This window comes from Elephantulus edwardii, unplaced genomic scaffold (genome assembly GCF_000299155.1).
Source record: "Elephantulus edwardii isolate Elephantulus edwardi_28Jun2011 unplaced genomic scaffold, EleEdw1.0 scaffold00100, whole genome shotgun sequence".
Lineage (NCBI taxonomy): Eukaryota > Metazoa > Chordata > Mammalia > Macroscelidea > Macroscelididae > Elephantulus > Elephantulus edwardii.
Genome location: NW_006399850.1, coordinates 55688 through 69688, shown reverse-complemented (window position 1 = coordinate 69688; position 14001 = coordinate 55688). Strand labels below are relative to the sequence as shown.

The 14001-nt window shown below is 39.8% G+C and overlaps 1 protein-coding gene and 1 pseudogene across 1 annotated transcript in view; both read left to right on the top strand.

The window, feature by feature from the left end:
* LOC102855369 (sorting nexin-6-like) overlaps nucleotides 1–14001 on the top strand; it is a gene marked incomplete at its 3' end in the record, with an annotated part of 61330 nt that overhangs the window by 2257 nt on the left and 45072 nt on the right. The window lies entirely within an intron of this gene.
* On the top strand, nucleotides 5839–11796 carry LOC102854565 (annotated as a pseudogene).

Below are 14001 nucleotides of genomic sequence, written 5' to 3'. Positions count from 1 at the left end.
AAATAGGAGATCAGTCATAATTAGAACTTTTAGGCATTACACTGTTATTTGTGTGTGTGTGTGTGTGTGTGTGTGTACCATCAAATTGTCCCTCCTTCTCCAGCACAGCATCTGGTGGATTCAAACCGCATACCTCTGGAATTGCAAGGCATTACACTTTTTTTAATTTTAATGAACATTTACAGAGATTTGGGGTTTTCATTCATTCATTGTTGCACTATTTTCTCTACCCTCCTCCCCAGTTCGTTCTTCTTTTTTTTCCCCCCCGTGAAAGTCTCTTTTAATTGTCCAGTTGCCACAGTGCTTGTCAAAGCCAGTTCTATTTAATCTCCTTTGTCAGTGTGTCCTTTGCCATTCCCTATCACTCCTCCTTGAGAGAGACTTCACCCTGATTCATAAGGAAAAGGGGATGGCGTATTCTCTTAGCTACTTCCTGCTGGAAAGGGACGCTGTAGGTTTCAGGGTGAAGATCTTCTCTCACTACTCTAAAGGGCCCCTTTGGCAGTAGAAAACACACAGACTATTATGGAGATTGATTTTGGAATTTAGATGCACTGTTATCAATTGTGCTTAACCGTACATGTTCATATCCTTGAAGATGTATCATGGAAGTGTTGCAGCCTAGAAGACACATATTTAACTAACAAGTTAAAAGTACTTCAGTCAAAAATTGAAAAGCAATAATATTCCAGGTAGAGGCTCTAATAGTGGCACCAATCAAGTAACAGAGGGAAGGCAGTTCTTACAATAAACGGCCTATAGACTAGCACTTTGTCTGTTATAAAGGTTAGGAATCACAAGATGTAGAGGTTCAACTATATCATTTAGTGTTCTTAAGTTCTGGAGCAAATTCATCTATCACTGGGTTGTTTTAAAACTCGGAAGTCCGCATGCAAGGCAGAGGTGAAGTAAGGAACTGCTTATGAGGTTTTCCGTCAATTCCAACAACTGAGAAATAGTGAGAAGAGTTAGGACCTCAGAAGGCTTTTAGGACCAGATAGTAGGTTCTTGTGTCCAGGAGAAAACGAATATACTTACCAGTAATGTTAGTGCTCATCCACAGCTCTTCTGGGAGGATCTAAATCTAAATCGTTGAAGCATCCTCCTTTGTTTCCAAAGGCATTACACTTTTAATTGAGACTGTTTTGTGCAGCCTTTTAAGAAAGTGTTAATACAGAAAAAGTACATATTTTATATGAATTGTAGAGTGGATATTATACATCCAAAAGTAATAACATGAGCATTGCATCCAGAGCAACAAGTAAGCATATTTTGATTTGGTGTAGGGGTTTTTTTCAGAGTCCATATTTTTAAATAAAATTTGTAATGGCTTCTTGCTATGTGCCATCAAGTTGGAACTGACAGTCCATGGGATATTCACTACTCTTCTCCAACACCACAACTCAGAAACATTGATTCTTCTTCTGTTATCCTTAATCATTTTCCAACTTTCAGATGCATGTTGTTATGTGCCATTGAGTTGCCTGTGACTCATAGCTCTGGACCTTGCCCTGCATGAGCTAGTCTCACTGCAACATTCCTAATCCCATTGCCCCAGGTATTGTGTCAATCCATCTCATCTGGGGTCTTCCTCTCCTGCACTGTCTGTCCACCCTTACAAGCATGATGTCCTTCCTACTCCAGGGATTGGTCCCTCCTGGCCACATGCCCAGATATGTGAGACGAGCTTCTGAAACCTTGTCTCCAAGCAGCAGCCTGGTTTCATCTTCTCCAAGACACTTTTTATTCTCCTAGAAGTCTGTTCAGTACTCTTCTCCAGCACAACTCAAAGGCATCAATTCTTCTATCATCTATAGTCATTGTCCAGCTTTCTCAAGCATAGCAAGAAATTGTGAAGGCCATGGCCTGTATCAGACGCACCTTAGTCTTTAGACTGACATCATACACAAGCAAAATCCTGCTGAAGATTATGCAAAAAATGACTAGAACAATGCATTAACACAGAACTACCAGAAGTACAATCTGGGTGTAGACGAGGCTGTGGTTCTAGAGATAGTATCAACAGTTTCAGATGTATCTTGGCTGAAAGCAGAGAATATCAGGGTAATGTCTGTCCATGTTGCATTGACTATACAAAGGCATTTGGCTTTACATATTGTAAAAAATTGTGGCTAACCTTGAGAAGAATGGGAATCCCAGAACACTCGACTGTGCTCACGGGAAACCTATACTTGGACCAGGAGACACTCATCAGAACAGAGCAAGGAAATACTACCACTATGCAGTTCAAAATTAGAAAGAAAATGTGATAGGGATACATCTGGTCTCCATACCTTTTCAGATGCATGTTGTTATTGTTGTTATGTGCCGTCGAGTTGCCTGCAACTCATAGCGACACTATGTACAACAGCCCTAAATTCTGCCCTAGCCTGTGCCAATCTCACCATCTCTAACACACCTACCCCCATTACCCCAGTCACTGAATCAGTCCATCTCATCGAGGGTCTTCCTCTCCTGCACTGTCCCTCCGCTCTCCCAAGTATGATTTCCTTCTCCAGGGACTGGTCCCTCCTTGCAACATGTCCAAAGTATGTCAGACGAAGCTTCAGAATACTTGCTTCCAAGGAGCAGCGCAGCTTCACCCTCTCCAGGACAAATCTGTTTTCCTAGCAGTCCATGGGATATTCAGTACTCTTCTCCAACATCACAGCATCAGTTCTCTTTGTGTCATCCCTAGTCATTGTCCAGCTCTCTGATGCATAGCAAGTGATTGCAAAGACCATGGCATGTATCAGGTGCACCTTAGTTTCCAGACTTACATCTTTACACTTGCACTTTAGAGAGGTCTCTAACCACAGACTTTCCCATCGCAATACGTCTTAAATTCCTGGCTGCTGGTGCCAAGAGTGTTGACTATGGATCCAAGCAAACAAAAACGGAACAATCTCAATCTCTTCACCATCCATTATGATGCTGCAATTTCAGATGCATAGGAAGTAATAAAAACTATGGCTTGGGTCAAGCACACTTTAAGTCTTTAAACTAACTAACATCATTACCCTTTAGTATTCTGGAAAGGTCTTTGACAGCAGATTTTCCCAGTGCAACTTGTCTTTTGATTTCTTGACTGCTTTCTTGACTACCAGGGGTGTTGAAGGTGGATCCCAATAAGATGAAATCATTGACAACTTCAATCTATTCTTCGTCTATCATGATTTTCCGTACTGGCCCAGTTTCCCTCCCAAAAGGACAGTAACATATTTTTTTAGTAAACAGATGAGCCCTTTAAACTGGATACTATTTGATGACATAATATTGTTTAAGGTTTTGATTTGCATTCTAGATAATATGTTTATAGTTATAAAAAAAACTACCTATCTCTTCCTTGAACTCCTAGCCTTGTTCCTAGTCTGTGTTCCTTATCTTTTTTTTAAAAAGTTTGGAAAATTCCTTTTTTTTAATTGATATTTTAGTGAAAGTTTACAGAAAACTTGGATTTCCATTCACTCATGGTTGCACATTTTCCTCCCTCCCCTTCCCAAGTTCACTTTTCTCTTTAAAGATTCATTGTTGCACAATATCCTCCTCCTCCCCTTCCTTATCTTAATGATATCTTTCCTTCTCCACTGTACAGGGAAGATGTCTCTGAATCATATCTTTCATCCCTGCATCAAAAAAGCTACTGAGATGAGTTAATTTCATCTCTGAAATGTTATTTATATTTACCTCATCTTTCATTTGCATAGCCCCAATTAAGGCCTTGATATTTATTGCCTATATTGCTGGTATTTGGTCTCTGTCTTCTATTTTCTGCTAAAAGTCTCTACTTTCTAATTCACTTCTAGAGACCTAACTAAGACAGACTTACCTATACCCCAATTCTTTTGGAATAAGGACCAAACTATTTTAAGTTAACAGATTTTCAAAGGCTGTCGATTGTACAGGAAGAGATTGCTCATCTTTATCCCTCTGAGCCAGTGGTGGATTCAAACCACTAAAGGTACTGTTTGGGTCGATAGCACAACTACCTGTCAAACTACACTACTAGAGTTCCCTGATAGACTTTCTAGCTGTTTCATTTCTCAGTATTTTCTTTCTTACACTCCTAGCCTTCCGTAGTCTACTTGCCGTATCTCAGGCACCTCTGCTCTTTAATGTTTGCTTTATGATTGGTATTTCAACTTTGTGGAATACTTTCTTCCTCTTCCTTTTTTCTTCCAATTGAGATGTGACTTATCTTAAGAGACACTGCTCAGATGTTTGCATTTCCTTTTGTATTTATACAATGTTATATACCAACAACTTCAACTTTAACATATTTTATGTTTCTAAAAGTTATTTTACCAGGGAAAAAAGTGACAAACTTTTGTTGCTATCTTGTTGTTATATGCCAGTGAGTTGGAAATGGCCCATAGCTGGCCCTCCAGTGGATTTCAGAAGCAGTAAATCACATGAGAGGAACAGTTTCTCCCAAGGAGCAACTCGCAGATTTGAACTGCATGCCTTTAGGTTGGCGAGCTAGGCCACCAGAGCTTACTCTGTTGGCTTTGAGTAAGACAAAAATCCCTGCCCTCAGACCTTCACTGTGTAATAAGAGTGAAAGAAGTATTATCATCTGTAATAAATGTCATAGATATACAAAGGTTAGAGTGTTTAACTTTGAAAGGGAAATGGAAATTGTGAAGACATAATACTAGCTGTTGTTGTTGTTGTTGTTATGTGCCGTCGAGTCGTTTGCGACTCATAGCGACCCTATGTACAACAGCCCTAAACCCTGCTCTATCCTGTGCCAATCGCACTGCCTCTGACACACCCATCCCGATTACCCCAGTCACCGAATCAATCCATCTCATAGAGGGTCTTCCCCTCCTTTGCCGTCTCTCCACCCTCCCAAGCATCATGTCCCTCTCCAAGGACCTGTCCCTCCTGGCAACATGCCCAAAGTATGTCAGACGAAGCCTCAGAATCCTTGCCTCCAAGGAGTTGCTTGGTTTAATCCTCTCCAGGATGAATCTGTTTGTTTTCTTGGCAGTCCATAGTACATTCAATACTCTTCTCCAGCACCACAGCTCAAAGGCATCAATTCTCCTTCTGTCCTCCCTAGTCATTGTCCAACTCTCTGATGCATAACAAGCGATTGCAAATACCATGGCCTGTATCAGGCGCACCTTAGTCTCCAGAGAGACACCGTTGCTCTTGAGTACTTTAGAGAGGTACACACTTTAAATGTAAATTGGCCTTATAACCCAAAGGTCAGCAGTTTTAATCCACCTGCCACTTCCTTGGAGAACGATGTGGCAGTCTGGTCCTATTAAGATTGTAGCCTTGGAAAACCTTATAGGAGTGTCCTGCTCCATCCTACAAGGTTGCTGTGAGTTGGAATTGACTGGACAACAGTGAATTTTTTTTGTTTATGTCACATTTATTTTGTGCCAGAGGCTTTCCATATACTCAGTTCTCAAGTCCTCTTGAGGTAGCTGCTGCTTTGAGGTTCAGAGAGATCTGATTAGACCAAGGTCATACAACCAATACTGGTTGGATTTAAACCCAGACAAGCTGATTTCAGAACCTGGGCTCTTACTTACCTTGTTATCTAAATGAACTAGGCTTTAAGCACTGAGTTAAGTTGCCTCTCAGGCTGGAAAAGCATGTCATTTCAAAGATAAGATATGAGCAGTATAGATTTTAAACTGCAGAATAATAATGACACCAGGCAGTGGGAAGTACTGAGAGATTATAAGCTGGGAAAGATGAAAATGGCAATTCAGGAAGTAGAAAAACCAGTTTAGAATTTTTTTTTGCAAGAGTCCAGATGGGAAACAATGAGGAGACTCAAAACAAGGCAGTGTGCTCCTTGGTCGCGGCAGCAAAAGTGAGATGACGAAGGGAACATCATCATTTGGAAACCATCGCAATAAGATGCACACATTGTTCTGCTGCTGTAGCTCCAAAGCCCACCACCTCCAGAAGTCCACCTGTGGCAACTGTGGCTACCCTGCCAAGTGCAAGAGAAAGTACAACTGGAGTGCGAAGGCAAAATACCACCAGTACTGGTCTTATGAGGCACCTTAAGATTGTATACTGCACATTCAAGCATGGATTCTGTGGCAGCATCCAGTTCACCTTATAAATTTAAATGTTCTGGTCTTTGCTTAAAAGCAAAAAGACCCCCAAAACAAGGCAGTGTAAATAATAATGAAGGAGGGGACATAGCAGAAAGATAATTTGGGAAATCGTATTGTCAGGGCTTAATAACCAAATAAAGAATCCTCCTAAAATAGTGATTAAGCACCAAGCTGAACCAAAAGGTTAGTGTTTTGAACACTAATTGCCCCACAGGAGAAAGATGTAGCAGATTATACCCTTAAGATTAGAGTTTTGGGAACTCTTTAGCCATTCTACTTTGTTGTGCAAGATTACTTTTGAGTTAGAACTAACTTGATGACAACAGGTAGAGTAAAACCCATGAACACTGGAAACTGCATAGGGCAGAAATGTCACAGAAGAAGATCTCAGATATTATCCACTAGAACAAGTAATAGTAAGACTTTACTGTCAAAGGCTTAGCAACATTGAAGCCAGATGATTTTATGTCTAGTTGGTAGCTTGGAATTCTTGTGTTTAAAGCAGAAGTTCTAGATTAAAGATAGAAATTTAGGAGTTAGTAACTAAAAGTGGCTGAGATTGCCAAGGCCTAAGGAACTCTGGTGGCATAGTTTATATCATCTTGCACTGATAAGTGAAAGATGAGTGACTCGAATCCACCAGCCACTTTGTTACAGAAAGATGGATAGTCTCCCATTAAGAATTCACAGCCTCAGAGCTCTGGTGGCCTAGTGGCAAGAAGCTGCACTGCAATCCCAGAGGCTCGTGGTTCAAATCCACCAGATGCTTCGCTGGCGAAGGAGGGGCAATCTCCTCCTGTACCAGTCAGACCCAATTTGATGGTACACACAGAGAAAATAATAAAGGAAAATAAAATAAATTTAAAAAAATTCATAACCTCGGAAACCTAAGCATGTTATTAGAAAATACTCCTTGGGAAGATGGAGGGTCAGCAAAAGAGAGGGAAGACCTTCCCCCTGTGAGATGGATTGACACAGTGATGGCAGCCGTGGGTTCAAGGATGGCAGAGATAATAAGGATGGCACAGGATAGGACAGGGTTCAGAGCTGTTAATAAGAGTCACTGTGAGTCATACTCAGCTTGATGACACCAAAACAATGGTGAGCCTAAGGTCATATCTTTGTAGTTTCATTTCTATTTCTCCAATGACTTTACCCTACTGAAAGCTAAATCTTTTTTATATATATATATATATATATATATATATGTTTGTCACTACAGAAAAGATATAATGAAACTAAAAATAGCAATTATACTACAGGATTTCATTTACTTAAAAGGCATCCTATTTCAGATCTATTAAAATGTAGAAAAAACATTTTGAATTGATGAAATAAGATGGCTTATTAACTGTCAGTGGAAATTCTGTGCAAATGTAAGGGGTGATTTCATTTCACAGATAGCTTTTTTATAAATATATTTTAGTTAATAGAAGCAGGACTTTTTGAAAAAATTCTTAAATATGTGATGCAGATTTTATCATCAAAATAATCCCTAATGCACATGTTCTCCATGTTGTTGTTGTTATGTGCCGTCGAGTCGCTTGCTACTCATAGCGACCCTATGTCCAACAGCCCTAAACTCTCTTCTGTCCTGTGCCAATCTGATTGTCTCCGACAACTCATAACCATTACCCCAGTCACCGAATCAGTCCACCTCCTACAGGCCTTCATCTTCTGCGCGTGCCCTCCACCCTCCCAAGAATGATGTCCTTCTCTAAGGACCAGTCTCTCCTTACAACATGACCAGAGTATATCAGAAGAAGCCTCAGAATTCTTGCCTCCAAGGAGCAGCCCGGTTTAACCTTCTCCAGGATGAATCTGTTTGTTTTCTTAGCCGGTTGGGATGTTCTTCATAGGCTCAGAAAATGGGAAGGAATTATATATGGTATGAAAGTTATGTAGGAACTGACTATAAAACTCAGTGTCAATAATTTCCAACTCCTAGCAACCCTCCATCAAATTTCCTAGAGTATAAATCCTGTTAGGAGACTGGCCACCTTTCTAAGAGCTGCTGATGGATTCAAATCATCAGAGAAGCCTGGCCTTTTATTTAGCATAGGTTGCTGAAGACCCCCAGAGCGCCCTAGGACCTATCAAAGGATGCACTACCAGAATGAACGCTGAATTGTGGCATATGAATTAAATCAGATGTGTGCCATCAACAGTTTGTTATTATCCCACTTATAATTCATGCATATGTTCCAGAGATGAGCTCTAGAACACAGATGTTAAAAGGATGTTACAGAGCAGAGAGTGAAGAGGCTGTGTCTGGCTCCTGCTCTCACAGCCATTGCAGTACACTGGGCTCCATCAAGGCAGTGCCACTCCATGCCAGGCAAAGCCGAACTGCACTGAGCAACTCTGTGCCTCACAAAAAAAAAGAAATAACTAACCATAAACAAAAGAGAGCCTTAGAAGTCGAGAGGCAAAATGTCATCATATGTATTTTTTTTGTGCAAGCCTGCCACAAGAAGCAGCACCCAGATGCTTCTGTCAACTTCTTGGAATTTTCTAAGCACTGCTGAAAAGTGGGATACCATGCGTGCTAAAGAGAAAGGTAAATTTGAGGACATGGCAAAGGCAGATAAGACCTGTGATGAAAGAGAGATGAAAACATATATCCCTCCTAAAGGTAAAACAAAAAAGTTAAAAGATCCCAGTGCACTCGAGCCCTGCGTCAGTCTTTTTCTTGGTGGTTTGTTTTTTGGGTTTTTTTTTCCTGAGTTCCACCCCAAAATCAAGGGAGAGCACCCTGGCTTTTCCACTAGTAAGGTTGCGAAGAAGGTGGGAGAATATGGAATAATACTGCTGATGACGACAAGCAGCCATACAAGAAGGCTGCAAAGCTGAAGAAGTACAAGGAGGGTATTGCTGCATATAGGGCTAAAAGCAAGACAATGCAGCCGAAAAGGGAGTTGTCAAGGCCGAGAAAAGGAAGAGGAGGAGGATAAAGATGATAAAGAATAAGTTGGTTGTTGTGCAGTTTTTTCTTTTCTTTTGGCGCTCTGGTGGCCTTATGGCAAGAAGCTGTGCCGCAATCACAAAGGGATGCGGTTTGAGGCCACCAGCTGCTCTGCAAAAGAATGAGCAGTCTCCTCCCGTGAAATTAACTACCTCTGAAAACCCCCTAGAAGGTCAGCTAGGGGACGTTTCTGACTCTACAGTACAGAACAACAGCATAAAGCATTTAACCCCCTGTACCCAGCTCACTCCTTTTAAAGAAGGGGGGGTGGGGATTGACATGTTAGGCTTTGTCAGATTTGTTTTTAAATAACATAGCGGGGGGTGGGGAGGGTGTTTATATAGTTCATACAACTTATTGTGTTCAGTAGCCATTAACCTTGCTTGATTCTCTACTGAGTTTATAAATTGGCATGGAAGTTTAAAGCAGATTCTTTTGGTACACCACACAAATTAGACATATATGAGGATGATGGGGGAGTTTTAAGGTTTTTTCCCAGCTTCATTTGTCTGATGTAGTTTATATGAAATAATTGTTCTGTTAACTGAATAACTACTCTAATTGCAAAAAAGAAAAAAGTTGCAGATGTTTATTTTGACGACATTCTGAATGCTTCTAAGTAAATACAGGGTTTTTATTAAAAAATTTGAAAAGGCATATTAGAATAAACTCATAACTAAGGCAGTAATGACAAAAAGTAGAAATGAGGGCATTATGTTTTAATAAGGCACACTAGAAATTTTGCTGAACAGTTAAGAGTAAAGAAATGAAGACATGAGGGAATTTGCTGAAACAATGGGATGTCCCTTATTTTAGTTATGACTGTGGTTACTTAAAAAAACAAACCTAGGCCCATTGCCATCTGGTCCATACAAATTCATAGCGACCCTTTAAGAATAAAATAGGACTGTATAAGGTTTCTAAGGTGGTAATTTTTTTTAAAGACTTTTTTAAATTGTGATTTTAACCAAAGTTTACAGAAAAGTTGGATTTTCATTCATTCATCGTTGCACATTTTACCCCGTCGCCCTCCTTTCCCCTTTCCCAAGTTGACTTTTTTTTTTTTTACAGAGGTTTTGGATTTCCACTCATTCATTGCCGCAATTTTCTCCCTGCCCACCCCTCCCCACCAGCTCGCTTCCCCCTCCAAATTTTTACAGAAGCAGACCACCACACAGTTTATCTAGCTGATAGGTTCTTACCACTGACTTTTAGTTAATAGCAAGCGCATAACCATTATGCCATTAGGGTCTCTGTGATGTTGGTTATAGGGGTATAGATACTTTGGACATGTCAGGAGGGGCTAGTTCTTGAAAAAAGACATCATGGTGGGGAACAGAGGATCAGCAAAAGAGGATAGTCCTCAGTGAGATGGATTGACACAGTGACTACAAATTGGGATTAGCATAGCAGAGATTTTAAGGATGGCATAACTTAGGGCAAGGTTCCTGTTGTTCATAGGTTCACTATGACTTGTAGTCAACTTAATGGCACCTAACAACAGCAACTTCTCTAAATTATTGAGGAGCAGTGACATTTGGTTTGAGGGTTATGGTTTGTCTAATTCATGCCATGGTTTTTTCTTTCACTTCCTATTAATCTGAGAGCTGGGCAATGAGTAAGGATGATGATGTCCTGTGCTGTTGAGTTGTTCATGATTCATAGTGACTATATGTACATCTCTGGCCTTGCTCTATCCTGAGCCAATTTCATTTCCTCTGACATATCTACCCTTATTACCCTGATCTCTAAGTCCTGAAATAAGGATGAGAGAAAAAAATTGAAGCCTTTGCATTGTAGTGTTGGAGAAGCGTACCGAATATCCCATAGACTGCCAAAAGAACAAATAGATATGTCTTGGAGAAAGTGCAGCCAGAGTGCTTCTTGGAAGCAAAGATGATAAAGTCTCTCACATACTTGTCATATTGCTAGGAGAGGTTATACCTTGGAGAGAGACATCATGCTTGCAGAGGTGGAGGGTTGGCAAAAGACCCTCAACTAGATGGATTGACACAGTGTCTATAGTAATAGACGCAAGTATGTCAGAGATGATGAAGATGGCACAGAGTAAGAGTTCAGATCTGCTGTTCAAAGGATCGCTATGGGTCATACTCAACAGCACTTAACATATTTTTCAAAACTCTAAACTTCATTTTATTTTATGTAAATTATAACCTTAAAATAAAAACTAAGATTGAAAGTTAATACAAAGACAATATTAAACCTGTAATAGAAATTTCTTAAAGTCTATGTAATACACTTTTGCATATCACACACACAAACTTTCTAGCTAGAGAGTCTAAAATGTTTCAGAAGAGTAAATCTTTCATGAACTTTTTGACTGCATCTTACTACAGTATAGTAATTATTCATTGCCACAAAAACTGGGCTAAAATAGTGGTTTTATAGAAGTATTAATTTGTGGACATGCAACATTTTTTTGACAATTAGATGATTTATCTTAGAACTTAATTTCTTTTCTGACTGCACACAGGCCATTCTTAATTAGCACCCTATGACCAGGATTTTACTATTAAGTTTAAATATTGTCTTTAAAATGCCTTCAAGTTCTTTTCAAGATTTAAGGTCCAAAGATTATTTTAGAGCTATAATTAGGATGGATGATTTTAACCTTCATAGAATCCAGAAAATTAAAAACTTAATTCCTCAAGTATATAATATACATACAGATACCCTGTATTGATAGAAGTAGCAATAGAAAAAGCCAAGTATTCCAGTGCATAGGAATCATTCCTCAGGAGCAACAAAAAGGTCACAAAGCAAGTATTCATAAATTTGAAAAGATTGAACATCCTACTAATTTGAAGTCCCGTGACCACAATGGAATAAAGCTAAAAATCAGTAACAGAAACAGCCTGAAAAACATTCAACATTGATAAATTAGGCACCATAAACTACCTATGAATCAAAGTAAAAATGAAAAGTGAAATCAGAAATTTCTTTGAGTCAAAAAAGCAATACTCAGAAACATATAGCAATAAATGCATACCTATACAAAGAAGAAAAATCTCCGATTAGTCGCCTAATTCAGATCTAAGAACTAGAAAGAGGTAAACATGCTCCTTAGTTTTAAAATGCTTGAATTTTAATCATCTTCCTTGGAAAATTACTTCATTTTTGTTTGAAACTAAGTGAATCATAATTACCTCAGTGTTTCGTACAAATAAGGTAAAAGTGAATTGTTTGTTGTTGTTGTTAGGTGCCGTTGAGTCGAGTATGACTCATAGCAACCCTATGAACAAAGATTTGAACCTAGTCCTGTCCTGTGCCATCCTCAGACTTCCTGACATACAGAGCCTGTTGCAACACTCACTGTGTCAATCCAGCTGGTCGAGAATCGTCTTCTCCTTTGCTGACCCGCCACCCTGCCCAACATCAATCATATCCCTTCTCCAAGGAATAGCCCCCCTAGCAACATGCCCAAAATAATGTGAGGCAGAGCCTCTCAAGAGCACTCTGGCTGCATCATCTACAAGACATACGTGTTCGTTCTCTTGGCCGTCCATGGGATGTTCAGTGCTCTTCAGCATCACTGCTCAAAGGTGTCAATTTTTTTTTGTCATCCTTATTCATTGTTCATGTCTCGGATGCATAGCTAGTAATTGGAAAGACTATGGCTTTAATCAGATGCACCTTAGTCCTCAAACTGACATCACTACTCCTCAGAAATTTGGAAAGGTCCCTAAGTTCAGATTTTCTCAGTGCAATGTGTCTCCTTATTTCCTGACTGCTTTTACCAAGACTTGAATTATGGAGGATGAAAATTAATTTCTAGCCTTACCCAAATCACAAGTCCAAAATACATAAATAAACCCATTCCTCATTTTTTTTATTCCTCATTTATTGACATGGTTAGGTTCCAAATACTATGTTGTTTTGCAGAAATGAGCACTATGCAAAAATGGAGAATGACTCCATTGTTACATAACTGCCAAATTACTGAGAATCATGGCCTGGACAAGTTGACACATAACCACCTTTAACCAGCACTAATCTTGCCTTGCACCTCAGCTTTTGTTACACCAGACATATGTTGTTAATGTGCAGAATGGTTGGATATTGAATTTTTTTGCCATTAAGTGAAATACCAGGTAATTCCTCACCTTTTCAGTTCATATGCAGAACAGGTCATGTGAGAGGCTAAACTTTATGAGGAAGAATGTGGCATCAGGACTGGAGAAAGAGTCATCAACAACTTGTGGTATGTAAATGATACAGTCTTGCTCATTGAAACTGAGGAGGACCTAAAGCATTTGCAACAGAAGGTCAAAGACTGTAGCCTTCAATTAGATTGAATCTCAACATCAAGAAAACAGATCCTCACCACCAGGGCAATAGGCTGAAAGGGAGAAAGATTGATTATTTCATCTTACTTGGATCCACAATCAGCACTTTTTTTTCCCCCTTCTTGTTGGTCATGGCAGATCCTACTGGCACAGGAGGAGATTGCCCCTCCTCTAGAAGAGCATCTGGTGGATTCAAACCGTGCACCTTCATGATTACAACAGTCAGCACTTTGGCTCCAGCAGTCAGGAAATCAAAGGACAAGTTGCTGGTGCAACCATTATGTAAAGCAGAATGACACTTTCTCAAAAAGTTGGAAATAGAAATACCATTTGAGCCAGCAATTCCCCTACTGAGAATATACCCTAAAGAAACTAGAACTGCCACCCAAGAAGATACATACACACCCATATTTATTGTGGCTTTGTTCACAATAGCAAAGAATTGGAAACAACCCAAGTGCTCATCAACAAATGAATTGATAGAGAAGCTCTGGTATATTCACACAGTGGAATACTTGTATTAAAAAACAAGGAACTCCTTTCTACGAAGATGGTGCCAAAAGTGAAGAAGGAAGCCCCTGCCCCTCCCAAAACTGAAGCCAAAGCAAAGGCATTGAAGGCCAAGAAGGCAGTCCTGAAGGGC